The following is a 13969-nucleotide window of genomic DNA, read 5'->3' as shown; positions in this document are numbered from 1 at the left end:
CTTCCCAGCCAAGTCTCATTCCTTGCATCTGATTTTGGGTGATTCTGTACTCATCTTAATATCATCTGATGATTTTCAGGTTAAGGCTTTGGCAAATAAAAAGTGGGGATACATTACTGATATGTTTTTGGCCTCCTGAAGGCCTCTATGCCAAGTCAGCAAACCAAGTCAGACCTAATTAGGAAAAGCCCAGGTTTAAAGGGTAAAATATTCCTGGATGATTCCCTGGCCACTCAAAGAGGAGACCAGGAGGAGAGACCAGAAGAACCAAGAGTCTGTTCTCTGGGATACCACCACTTATATATCCTCTGTGGGAGTTGTCCTGAGCCTCTGTGCAGGAGGAGCTGTGCTTGGCGGGCTCTAAAGGGGCAGGTCCAGGGAAAGAGATGTGTCTTCCATCAGACTCCTTTCAAACACATTATAGTCTCTATGAGTGTGTGGAGTTGCAACCAAGTTCTTGTCCTTCTTGTCTTTAACTTTTCCTTTGAGCACTCTGGGATTCACAACATTGGTACTTACAAGTCTCCTTTCAAATGAACAGTTCACATCCCTTTGTACTGTTCACTGTGAAAGCTTACTTCAGTAAATCCTTTACAATCTGGTCTGCTTGAATTTCCTACTCTGTGGTATTGGTATCTCTGGAATTAACTGACTCTAGGACTCCCCTCATATGTTCTCTTGGGGTTAGGAACCCAGAGCGAACATTTGTTTTTCAGATTTACTTTCTTCTTTAGAGACAGTCAGAATTGATTTTCCCCTTTTCCTTCCAGCAGTCATTTACCACCTTTCTTCAAATATAATCAGTCTTCTCTACAAGACAGAGAAAACAAAGTAGAATCTTGCATGCCATTAACTCCACAGTTGCAAGGCTCTTCTTCTTCACAGTGTGAAGTCAGCCATATTAAATGACAGCAACGTGCTATAAGAAATAACTACCTCAAAAAAGACAAGAGAAGTGTATTTGTGGAACAAAAAAAGTGACTATAGAAGACTTTTGGCTAAATCTGTGTGGCTAGTGGTCAAACAAAGAGAACAGCTTTCAATTATTTTTTGGTAAAGATACTGATGCATATTAGAAATTTTGCTTTGACTTTTTCTATCATTAGGAAAGACACTAAGTAGTAGAACAATATTCATGGCAACTTGTAATAGAAGAAAATGTATAATACATAAGGAGATGTTTTCATCTTCAAAATAAAAGTTCTAACTAGTCTCTTAGTGTAACCATGTTTAATTATTCTTGACCTTAAAGAGGACCAAAGCATGCTATTAATTTAATATTTTTTAAATCATGTTTAAGACCCATTTGTATACATAAACATATTTTGTACCATATAAAAATCTTTAATTATTTTGTGTGCCTTGTATTATTTCATGGGAAATATCATTTTTATTTATCTTAGTTTGACACATAATTGATTACCTACTGTTTGTGAGTATGCATGGTTCTATATACTATGGGTATAGCAATAAACATGATTGTGAAAATCTTACTCCAGCTGTAATAAAAAATGACAAATACTAAACAATGAATGAAGTATAGGGAATGCACAATATCAAATATAGCAAGGGGAATTGGCTTCAAAACTGTGGAGGGATGATCATGAAGATATGAGTTACAGTTTTAATTAGGATGCTCAGGACCATTCTACGCATTAGATATTTGAGCAAAGACAGAAAAGATATGAAGAAATAATCAAGTAGCTCTTTGGGAAAGGAGCATTCTACTAAGAGGTTATTGTTAAATAAGGTCCCAAGACCATAGAACATAGCATTTGCAACTGTTTATGAATGAAACAACTCTCACTTCAAAGTAATAAAAGAAATACTTTATTCTTGAGCTAGATGTGCATGATTTTGGTCCAGAAGCACAAATTTAGTTTTTCCCAAATGCTATGTTCCAAGGAAGTAGCAATTTCATAAACTTCTTTTGAACAATTTACTGTTTTTAATTGTGTATGTATTAGGGTGAGGGAGTATATCTGTGTAGGTATGTGCACATGAGTGCTGATACCCACAGAAGCCAGAGGTATAGGTTTTAGTAGAGTTAGAGTTATAGGTGCTTATGAGTTCTCCAGTGTGGGTGTTAGGAATTTAACTGGGGTCCTCTATTCACTCTTAAACAATGACCCAAGTCTCCAGCCCCCATCACAAACTTTTTATAGCGACAATAAAAAGTCATAAAATAACAATTTTCCCAATACATTGATGGGTACATTAGATAGACAGGTTGCAAAAAATGAGGGAAAACTATGCTATAGATCTTAGGTGCTACATGAGACCATGATTTGTCCTTGGATAGGAGTAACTAGGGGTCTAGTTCATTCCAAATGATTCATTTAATGGTCACAAAATATGTTAGGTCACATGCAGAAGAGTGGAATCAATGGCTACTTATGGGTTAAAAATGCCCCAAGATAATTTGGCTTTGGACTTGCGACATTCTAACTTCTCCACATCATTGAAGCTATAACTAGTCAATCAGCCAATACAAATGAAAATTCTTTACAGGAATTTTCATTGTGTAGAGAGAATAATATTAGAAAATGTAGTCATAGAAGCCACAGGGAGCTATAGCTCTAGCCAGGTCAGATCTTGTAACAAATAGGAAAATATACACACAGAGAGACAGCTAAATGTCTGATCTAATATTATGACCTCATCCAGAAAGAGGTACCCTGATTGTCCACAGTTCATAGAATTGCTTTGCTTTAAGCACATGAGTTTTATAGAAAGCATCATCATCTACATTAGCGTGAGTAATCTTAAAGATTCTTACTGGGGCTCCAAATCAGTGCAAGTAGCTTTGGCAGAGCTAATGTAAGAGCAGAAAGAAAATTAGCTTATAGTATACTAATAAAAAAAAGTAAAACAATTTTTGAAAGGTCAAAGGATATAAAGGTTGATTTTGTCAGCTTGGATTCCTGGTGTTAAGCTTAACATGTGACATCCAAATGATCTCAATGAATAACTTGGCCTTCACAAAATGAACAGTTGTTAAGCCTCAGTAATTGTTTAACCATGTTGCCTCATGGTTTCTCAGTCTTCTTTGGTATTAAGACTGTAGACTGAAATGCATTTTGAGAGTATTCATCAAATGTCATTTGGTAAAAAGGATCAATACTGAATATTATTATGGCAGAAAGGTCTTTTGCTTTGAGTTAAATAGGAAGCACTTTTTTGTGTATAAAATCAACCTCCTCTGCAGAGAGCATTAGGACACTCATTTTAATAGTTTGAAGTGCTGCCTGCTTCTAAACTAAAAATCAATGATGATCTTTAAACAAAATATTTCTATTCTATTTGTATTGCAATAGTCAAACTGTTTATATTATGAAATTCCCTTCAAATAGACTCACTTTGACTAGTCATATGATGCATATTTAAAACATCTAAATAAAATTCAACTGAATTCTGGTTATAAAAATAATAGAAGTAATTTTCTTTTAGTTAATACCCAAAGGTTTTCCAATATTTTACTGAGTGAATTGATTTCATAAGCAAGCTTATTTGAGGCAAAAGTTGATGTCAATGTATGTGTGTGTTGTACCTCTTTGTGCTTCACAGTCCCATGTCTGAGTCTTAGGACGAAGCTTTCCAGAGAAATATGAGTATGAGCAATGACAAAGCCAGCAACAGAAATAATACTGTCATACATACATACATACATACACATATTAAGATCCTGTTATATTTAGATCCAGGAACACAGGTTCTGAAAGAATAGGGTTTAGAATTTTCTCATGATTATGTTTTCTCAATGTGATGCTGTTTGTTAGAATATTTGTCACATATATTTCGTCAATTAAGTAATTAAGCAATTACATTTCATTACATCTTCCCCCGCTGGAATTATGAGCTGTTTTCTTGTTAACTGCAATATAGAAACAATGTATCAAGTTTATCCAATTAAGGATTACATAGCAAAATATTTTTGAGGCTTGTTCAGACTGTTCATTGCAAATTGCTTCTCAGGAGAAAACACAGCAATTGTATGATTCAGGAGGAAACACGCATATTTTATGAATCTTATTTCTTCTATGAGATTATCTTCCAACTTTAGTTCTTTGCAAGGGGTAAGAGTTGATTGTTTCTTAGAAACCCACAATTCAAGTACCATGTTATAATTTTCACACAGTATAGTTAAGAGTATCAAACTCTCTAAATCCACAAATCCTCTTTCATTCTTGTGGCATTTGTTATATTCTTTTATCTTCTACTTTGCTGTTTTAATGTTCCAGACCCCTGACATTAATACAGCTGAGTTGAAGAGCCCACTTCAGCTGCTGTCAGAGAGATTTAAAATCTACTCTTACATATGAAATTAGAAGTCCACCAAATTTGCTTCAATTTGGGGAATTAATGTTTAATTTTGTAATAGTTCTCCCAGAAGTAACAGGAGAATGAATTTAAATCAATACTCAGAAATGTCACAACCTAAAATTATTTGACAGTTTAGAAAAAAATGTGATTTCAAAAGGCCATTTAAATAAACTAATTATTGGCCACCAGATGGTAGCTTATCAGAACAAGTTTAAGTAGATAAAAATCAGTAGTAGCCTTATGTTCATTTGTAAAGTGTTGATGGAAAAAACAAAACAAACACAATTAATCCATTCTAAATAGTATATGAAGTCTGACAAGAAAGACACTTCCAGAACAGTCTTTTTATTTTCAATAACACTAAGGCTATCTAGGATAAATATATGGTAAAGAAAACTAAACATCCCAACAAATGAAGCAATTTGGTATTAAATTTTTAGTTCTATTTTTCTAAATTGGTAACTGTAATTCTATAATGATAGCAGAAAAAAAGGAGTACTCAAAAATGCAAGCTCTGGGGCCACAACAATGGGATGGAATTCCTGATATCACAGCTTTATTTACACTCTGATCTGGGTAGAAGAATTACATATTACTGTACTTTTAATTTTATTGTAAGAGAAAAGTACATAAAGTAGCTACTTGTGAATATTGCTATGTAGATTGAGTGATGACATCTAACTAGTGAGTTTCCCTACCTTTGATTATAGACTGAGTGCAATCTATGACAAAAAAAAAGAATAAACATTTAGAATTTTATGTGACTTCAAATCATAGATATATATGCTGTTTTCCAATATATAGGCATAATTCATTAAAAGAAATGATAATAGCAAAAGTAAAAAAAATTAAGCTGTGCTCCTCATAAAAACATCAATAAAGTAATTGCGAAAAAATTCCCAATTAATTTTCTCAGAACTCTGGAAAGAAATAGTGTTGGTTCAATTGGAAATCCACATGGAAAATAATGATTATGAACCTTTGATTCACAATGTATTATCTTAATGTACAGAAACTGTAATAGTTCTGTATTATGGAAGAAATATAGCAATTATTTATCATCTATGAAATGGTATTTTTTCAAAATTTAAAGATAAGGTAGATCATTTGATCTATCAATTTTGGTACCCAAATCATAAAATTTTCCAATGAATAAAATATATATAAACAAATTGTACTATACACATTAAAGAAAATATTATTCATCCACAGAAGATAATTACTACTATTTGATTAAAATATAGATTAATTTTAAACATAAAATCTGAATATTTCATGATTCTGTTTATATGACATAAGTAGAATAGATGAGCCTATTGAAACACAAAGATTTGTGATTTATCTGGTCTGGGTTCATGATTGGCCATGGAATGAAGGAATAGGAGTGTATATGAAGTTTGATTTTAAGTTAATGATGATGTTCTGAATCTAGACAATGGTATTAGAGCTCAAAAATGGAAATGTCCTAAATATTACTAGACTGTTAAAATTATGAATTATATGCTATATGCATCTATCCATATTAAATATTGCTATGTTCATATCTTTTAATTGTAAATATTTATTTTACAGCACGTTTTTAAAAATATATCTGTTAATGGAAAAAATTCCTATGTTAAATATTCTTACCCCATGTAAGTTCTTAAGATAAATTATCACCAATGGAAATGAGGGAAAAGCTTCAGCTAATACGACATCAAAATTTGCAAATTTTAGTACCTGTAGTCTGGGCATCATCTGGAATGACGTCATCTCTTACATGTCTATAGTCTTTCACTCTTTGCTTACCTTTCCTGGAATCTGCCCCCAAATTTGAAAACCTGATGCTTCAGGTAACCAGTGTTATAACAATGACTCTACTTCTTTTTTGTTTTTTGTTTTTGTTTTTGTTTTTGGTGATTATAATATAATTACTTCATTCTCCCCCTTTTTAAATGTCCTCTCTCCAAATCCTCCCACATACCATTCCCTGTATTTTTCAAATTCATGGGCTCTTTTCTTATTAATTGTTGATACATATGTACACATACATTTCAAATACTTAAGTGTAATGTGCTCAGTCTACATAATGTTACTCATATGTATTTTTCCAAGACTATTTAGTGTTGGATAACCGACTGATGTGCTTTTCTCTCAGAAAGACAATTTCTCCCACTCTAAGCACTTCTTAGTTGCCTGCAGTTCTTTGTATAAGGTTGAGGCTTCATGAGCTTTCCCCCTTCTAAATCAGCATATCTTTGGTGCTATCCCAGTTCAGCTCATGATTTTTAGGCAGCCATGTTGGTGAGATGTTATGTGTGTAGTTTATGACATTCTCAGGAGACATACTTTCATAGCAAACTCCCTCTTCCTCTCATTCTCACATTCTTTCTGACTCCTCATCCCCAATGTTCCCTGAGCCTTAGGTGGAGGAACTGTGTTGTATATTTATCTTTTGGGACTGGTATCCATAACTGCTTGTAGTGTTCTGTAGTGGTCTCCTTTCTGATACACAGGGTTTTCTTGATAAAAAGTGAGAAATACACTTACCAGTTGTTATAAAAACAAGTATGTAGAACATAGCTAGGAGTTGTGTTGGCTTAGCAAAGCAGTGGTTGTAGGTTCTCCTCCAACCTTGGCTTCACTAACCCTTGGTAGTTGGCTAAGTTTCCAGCACCAAGCATAATGTTATTCTTGAGCAGGGCTTAAGTCCAATTAGAGGGCTGTTGGTTACTGCCAAAGTATGCTTGGCACTACTGCATCCTTAGTATTATTGTGGCATGCTGGTTATTGTTTTGGTTCATAAGTGTTATAACTGGGTAGAACTGTTAGTTGCTTACTCCTTTAGAAGCTTGCATGACATATTCTGGTACCTTGAAAGCTAGTCCTCAAAGAGGAGGTTTTCATGTTAGTTCCAGCTCAGGGGTCTCTGGACACTGTATCTGAAGTGCATGGTGTCAGCAATAGTAACTTATTTCAATCTCATGAAAAGAATCAAGAGCAATGACAACAGACTATAATGTTTGGGCAGTTTCTTCGAAAACCCTGACAATTCAAAAGAGAGTCTTTTTTATGCCTGATGTTGGAAGTTTTGTTTTATGGTTTATGGTTCTTGGGGGAAGCATTGTCAGCCTAGGTGGGAAATTTCCATTCAAATTTTCTATATTTATATATCAGCTTGCATACATTACAGATATCTTTAGGGACATGGATAATATTGTGACTCCTGGTGACATTTTTAGACATCCCTACTATTATTTTACACCTCTCTCCTTCTAATTTGTTTTTGTTTTTGTTTTTCGAGACAGGGTTTCTCTGTGTAGCTTTGTGCCTTTTCTGGAACTCACTTGATAGCCCAGGCTGGCCTCAAACTCACAAAGATCCACCTGGCTCTGCCTCCCGAGTGCTGGGATTAAAGACATGCGCCGCCACCGCCCGGCCCTCTCCTTCTAAATTTATATTCCCCTTTCCCTTCTAATTAAAGCCCATATCTTTCATTTTATTTCTCTGATCAGATCACTTATACTCTGTGGTAATATATTGTGTACCCCAATATATTGTGTACCCTAACAAATTTGTCTGGGGATCAGAGGACAGAACAGCAACTAGATTAGACATAGAGGCCAGACAGTGGTGCCACATACTCTTAATCCTATCACTCTGGAGGCAGAGATCCGTCTGGATCTCTGTGAGTTCAAGACCACACTGGAAACGGAGCCAGGCAGTGGTGGCATATGCCTTTAATCCCAGCACTTGAGATCTCATGCCTTTGTTTGGAAAGCACACACACCTTTAATCCCAGGAAGTGACATGGCTGGGTGGAGAATGGTATATAAGGCATGAGGAGACAGGAACTAAGCAGCAGTTCAACTGAGACCCTCAGGGGTGAGGACTTAGAGGCTTTCAGTCTGAGGATTCGGCTGAGGAGTTGGCAAAGTGAGGTTGACTGTGGCTTGTTCTGTTTCTCCGACCTTTAAACTTTCTCCTAATATCTGGCTCCGTATTATTATTATTATTATTATTATTAATAAGACCTTTTAAGATTTGTGTTACAGTACTCTGCGACTTTCCTCTCTATCGCTCTACCACTCGTAACCCACAAAATGGTCTTATTTAATTTTCTTGTTTCTGGAGTTACCCCAGGTTATATACTCACAACTGAAGATTTGAAGCTAGGAACACCAGATGAAAGAGAAAATACAAAATTTGTCTTCCTAGTGCTGTTACCTCACTCTATCTGACACTTTCTGGGTCCATTTTTGTACTTTGAAATGTCATGATTTCATTTTTCTTTACAGCTGAATACTATTCCATAGTGTATTACCATATATTCATTATCTATCAGATAAAACACATTAGTTTGTTTCAATATCCTAGCTATTGTGAATAGAGTATCAATGAATGTGGCTGAGTAAGTATGGAGTAGGATGTTGAATCCTTGGGACATATGCCAAGGAGTGGTATAGGTGGGTCATGTATATTTTTAGCTTTTGTGGATTTTCCACACTAATTTCCATAGTGGCTGTAGTGACTTTCCCCAATTTATAGGGATATTTAAATTAAAAATATGTATCCTAGCTATTTTTTGATAACCCTTCATTCAGAACCCAGGTCCATGATTTTTAATGAGTCTTTTTTCTTGCTTTTGATTCTTTGTTTTTTGAGCTCCTTATATATCTGGATATTAATCCTGTTAGATGTGTAAGTATTATTCAGAATATTATTTGCTTGTTTGGTGTAGGTCCTCTATCTTTGAAACATGATAGTCTATCTTCTCTCCGACTTATTCAACTTATAAGTTAGAGCTTTACTTTTCCTTAGTTTTCTAGTTGAGCAGTTTTTATTTCATTTTCATTTTAGCTTGAGTTATCTTCTATGTTTCCATTTATTTCTTGAATTCACTTTTCAAATCATGGATTATCTTCATGATTTCCATTTGCATAATGTGGTGTTTTGAATAAGTATGGTGTTTGAGTGTTTGACCCATTGGAAGTGGCATTATTAGTAGGCAGTTCATTGCTGGACTAGGAGTCACCATGTTGGAGGAAGTGTACTACTTTTGGGGCAGGCTTTGAGGTCTCATATATACTTAAGGCATGTCCAGTATGACAGTTTACTTCCTGGTGCCTGTGAACTAAGGTGTAGAACTGTCAGCTCCTTCTCCATCACCATATCTGCTTGCATGCTGCCATGTTTCCTGCCATAACTACAATGGATTAAACCTTTGAAACCGTGAGCCAGCCACAATTAAAGATTTTCTATTATAAAAGCTGCTATTATCATGGTGTCTCTTCACAGAAATAGAAACCCTAAGACAGAAGTTGGTATCAGGGACTAGAGTATTGCTGTGATAGGCCTGACATTGTTTTTGATTAGAAGAATTTGAACTTGAGTTGGGTTAGGAAAGCAATGGGATGTTTTAAGTACTGTTTAATGGGCCATATTAATAGGAGCACGGAAGACAGGGATGCTAAGAGTTATTCAGTTGTCAGGGGCTCACCACTAAAGAGGTTTCAGAGGAGAACAATTTTAGTATATTGCCTAGAGATTGTTCTTGTGATATTTTAGTGAAGAAAGTGGCTGTTCTTTGCCCTTTTCTGAAGAGTCTGCCTGAGGCTAACGTGAAGGGATTTGGATTAATTGCTTTTGCAGAGGAAATCCCAAAACAGCCTAGTATAGACTCTGATTAATAATGAAAAGGAGCAAGCTGAGCAAGTTAAGATACAATATGAACAAATTGAGGAGAACAGGGCACCAAGATGTGAAGTGAAACTAAATCTTGTGTTCAAGAAGATAAACAGATTAAGAAATGGAATAAAAGAATTGTTATCACAGGGAAAGACCCCCACTCAGCTAAGTTTCCAATTTGTGAAAAAGAATTAAGTAAAAGTTTAGAGCTGGGTGTTGTGGTGAATGCCTTTAATCCCAACACTCCAGAAGCAGAGGCAGACAGATCTCTAAACTCAAGGCCAGACTGTTCTATACATTGAGTTCCAGAATAGCCAAGCTTATGCAGTGAGGGAAACCATGGAAAACAGAAAAATAGTGAAGATGTAATTGAACAAGAGGAGCATGTTTCAGCCCTAGCAAACAGAAGAACTTGGCATCTTCGGCCATGAGATTCTGGCTGTAGAGTCAAGGATGCAAGAAAGGGGTTATAGACTCCCTCCATGACTAAGGCAAGCCACTGAGGTAAGGCATGGATGGGACAAGCGTGTCCCTGCATGGAGTCCCAGAGAGACCATTGTGTGAAGCTGTGAACTTGAAGCCTGGATTGTCTTGGAGACTCCAAAATGGTAGAGATGCCAGAGCTGTGGGTTACCTGCTAAGCAAAGCTGCTAACAATGAATTGAACCAGACCAAGAGAAAGAAGTGTTTTTGCAGTTAACAAAGCTGAAAGGAGTTGGAGATCTAAAGAGTATTTTGATATTAAACATGGAGATGCAGAGTTTGGAGTTTGCCCAGCTGGTTTTAGGTCTTGCTTCAGTCTGGTATTTCCTCCCTATGGTTTCTTTCCTCCATTTTGTAATGGTAACATATATCCTGTAACATATGTTGGAATTACGTGGTCTATTTTTTTATTTTTATTTTGTAGGGGATGACAGCTAAGAGACTGCATAATTCTCAGAAGAGAATTTGAACTTTGGATTTTTAAACAAGTTTGAGACTGTTATAGACTATGGGGATTTTTTATTTGGACTAAATTTTGCATTATTTTATGGCTACAAGCATTTGAGAGCCAGAGAGTAGAATGTGGTAGTTTGAAAAGTATGGCCTCCATAGACTTTTATGTGTTTTAATTCTTGGCCCATAGGGAGTAGCACTTTTAGGAGGTATGGCCTTGTTGGAGTAGGAATGGCCTTGTTGGAGGAAGTATTTCATTCTGGGGGTATGATTTGAGGTCTCATTTATGCTCAAGCCATGCCAGTGTAATAGTTCACTTCCTGTTGCTTGTGGATCAAGATGTAGAACTCTCAGCTCCTTCTCTAGCACCATATCTGCCTGCATGCTACCATGCTTCTGACCATTATGATAGTGGAGTAAACGTCTGTCTTAGTTAGGGTTTTCATTGCTGTGAAGAGACAGACACAATGACCATGGCATGTCTTATTAAGGAAACATTTTATTTGAGTGGCTTGCATATAGTTTCAGTGGTTCAGTCCATTATGATCATGATGGGGAGCATGGTGGCATGCAGGCAGACATGGTGCTGGAGTAGTAGCTGAAAGCCCTATATCATCCAGGAAACAAGAAATAAACTGAGACACTGGGCAGTATCCTGAGCATTGAAAATCTTGAAGCCCATCCCCACAGTGACACACTTCTCCAACTACTCCAACAAAGCCACACCTCCCAATAGTGCTCTTCTCTTTGGAGGCCATTTTCTTTCAAACCACCACAACCTCTGAAACTGTAAGCCAGCCCTAATTAAATGTTTTCCTTTATTAGAATTTCTGTGGTCATGATGTCTGTCTCTTCACAGCAATAGAAACCCTAAGACAAGTAACATATGTATTTACTTGTGCATCACTCTTGTGGTTATTCCCTTTATGTTCTTTCTTTTTAAATTTATTGAACTGTTTCTTTGTATCTTAAGACTCTTTGAATTATGTAATGAAATTTGTGATTGTTCTTTTAAATTCTGTATCCCAGGGTTCATCTAAGTAATTTTTATTGGCAAAAAAATTCTATAGTACTGCTGAGTTTTCTATAGAGCAGAAATACTACATTGATCTTTTATATTGTTTGTATTTTTATAATGAGACCTGGGCATATGGACTTTGTTGTTAGTTATGATTCTGTTATGAACAGAGAAGGTTGTGGCAGAATAGAGGATGTACAGGCAGGGCTGTGCTTAGAGGTTGTACAATGTCAAATGAATTCAGATGGACACAGGGAACTAAATTGGTATGCAGGATTGGTCTGCAGGATGTGCATCTTAGTCCAAGCCTGCAGTATGGGAGTCAATCTGGAGGTTGTGTGGGAGTCCATCCCACCCCACTTTTTCCCCTGGGTACTCCTGAGCAGGAGCAGCAAGAAATATTAGATAGAGCAGGGTGGCAGTGGCACACACCATTAATCCCAGCACTTGGGAGGCAGAAGCAGGCAGATCTCTGTGAGTTCAAGGTTAGCCTGTTCTACAGAGTGAGTTCCAGGATAGGCACCAAGACTACACAGAGAAACTCTGTCTAAACAAAACAAAAAAAAGGAAAGAAGTATTAGATAGAAATTTAGATGGGAGAGAATCAGATAGAAAACACAGGATAGCCTGAGGAGAGCCTGGATCCTAATCCATCGGACCCTGACTGTCTCTGCCAAAGGGCTTTTAAAGGAATGCCAAGGGGTGGAGCAAAAGACCTCCCCCCAGCACAGCAAGTGCAGACCATCTCAGGCACCTGGTACTCAGGCCCATGGTCAGGCCCATGGTTCAATCATCCTCTTTATGCAGACCTGCTGGGTAAAGCCACTAGGAAATATAGGTGGACTCCAACAAGGTTGTGAAGGGGAGGACCAGGCATACTTACTAGTCTAGGGTATGGGGAAGGATGCACAGAATAGGCTGAATAGAGAGTTTGAACATGGTATGATAGGGACATGGGGGTTAAGCACAGGCACGGTGCATTCTGGCCAAAGACTAGAGGTTGATTGCAGAACAGATAGGATGGCCAGACTAGGCCAGGGTACTGGGTATGAGATCTGGAATAGATACAGGGATTGGGGCTCATGCATGGAAGAATGGACCAGAAGACCCTGACTAGACCCTGGAGAAGGATGTGCAAGATATCTGTTATTATGAACTTATTATTATTCTCCTGAAGCTGTTCTTGGAATAAAGCTGTCACTCATGAAATGGTCACAAGAGCAAAAAAGCAGGCAGTATCTCAGGACTGCTCAATGATGTATGTTTTGCCAAGATTTATGAAGTTCCAAGAAAAATCTTTTTCTATTTATAACTTGGCCACTTGAAAATTCCTGTATAACACACAATAGTCATTTTTTATTTATTTTTGATTAATTACGTCTTTTTATTTCTTATTCTCGCATATACCATCTCTACTCTCTACCAAATTCAAGGCCTATTTTATCACTAATTGTTATTGTATACATGTATGTGTATATGCACACATGTGTATTCCTAAATATAACTATTGAGTCCATATAATGTTATTTTTGTTTCTCTTCGGAGCTTACAACCTAGCACTGGACACGAAATTGGTGTGCTCTTCCACACAGAAGACCACCTCTACCACTCCAAGTTTTCCACATTTTCCTATAGTTCTTTGTGCAGGGTTGAAGCTTTTTAGATTTGTCCTCATCAATTTTAGTTGTCCATTGGTGTCATCCGTGTTCAGCTAACATTTAGACAGTAATGCTGGTTAGACTTTATGGGTGTAACTTTTTACATGATTAGGAGACACAATCTCAAAACAAACTCTCTGATACAAACTTATTCACAGGAAATGTTAAATGCATTTGTGCACTACTGGAACTTATAAAGCCATTAGTTAGGAAATGATTACTGTCTGGTGGGTATCGTCTGACTTCTAAACAATATTAGCACGTGATAGAACAGAATATTGATGTTATACATTTATCATTTATTTCATATTTAAAGACTTACACACACACACACACACACACACACACACACACACACACATATATA

Source organism: Peromyscus eremicus, chromosome X, assembly GCF_949786415.1.
Source record: "Peromyscus eremicus chromosome X, PerEre_H2_v1, whole genome shotgun sequence".
NCBI lineage: Eukaryota > Metazoa > Chordata > Mammalia > Rodentia > Cricetidae > Peromyscus > Peromyscus eremicus.
This window is presented reverse-complemented; position numbering follows the sequence as displayed.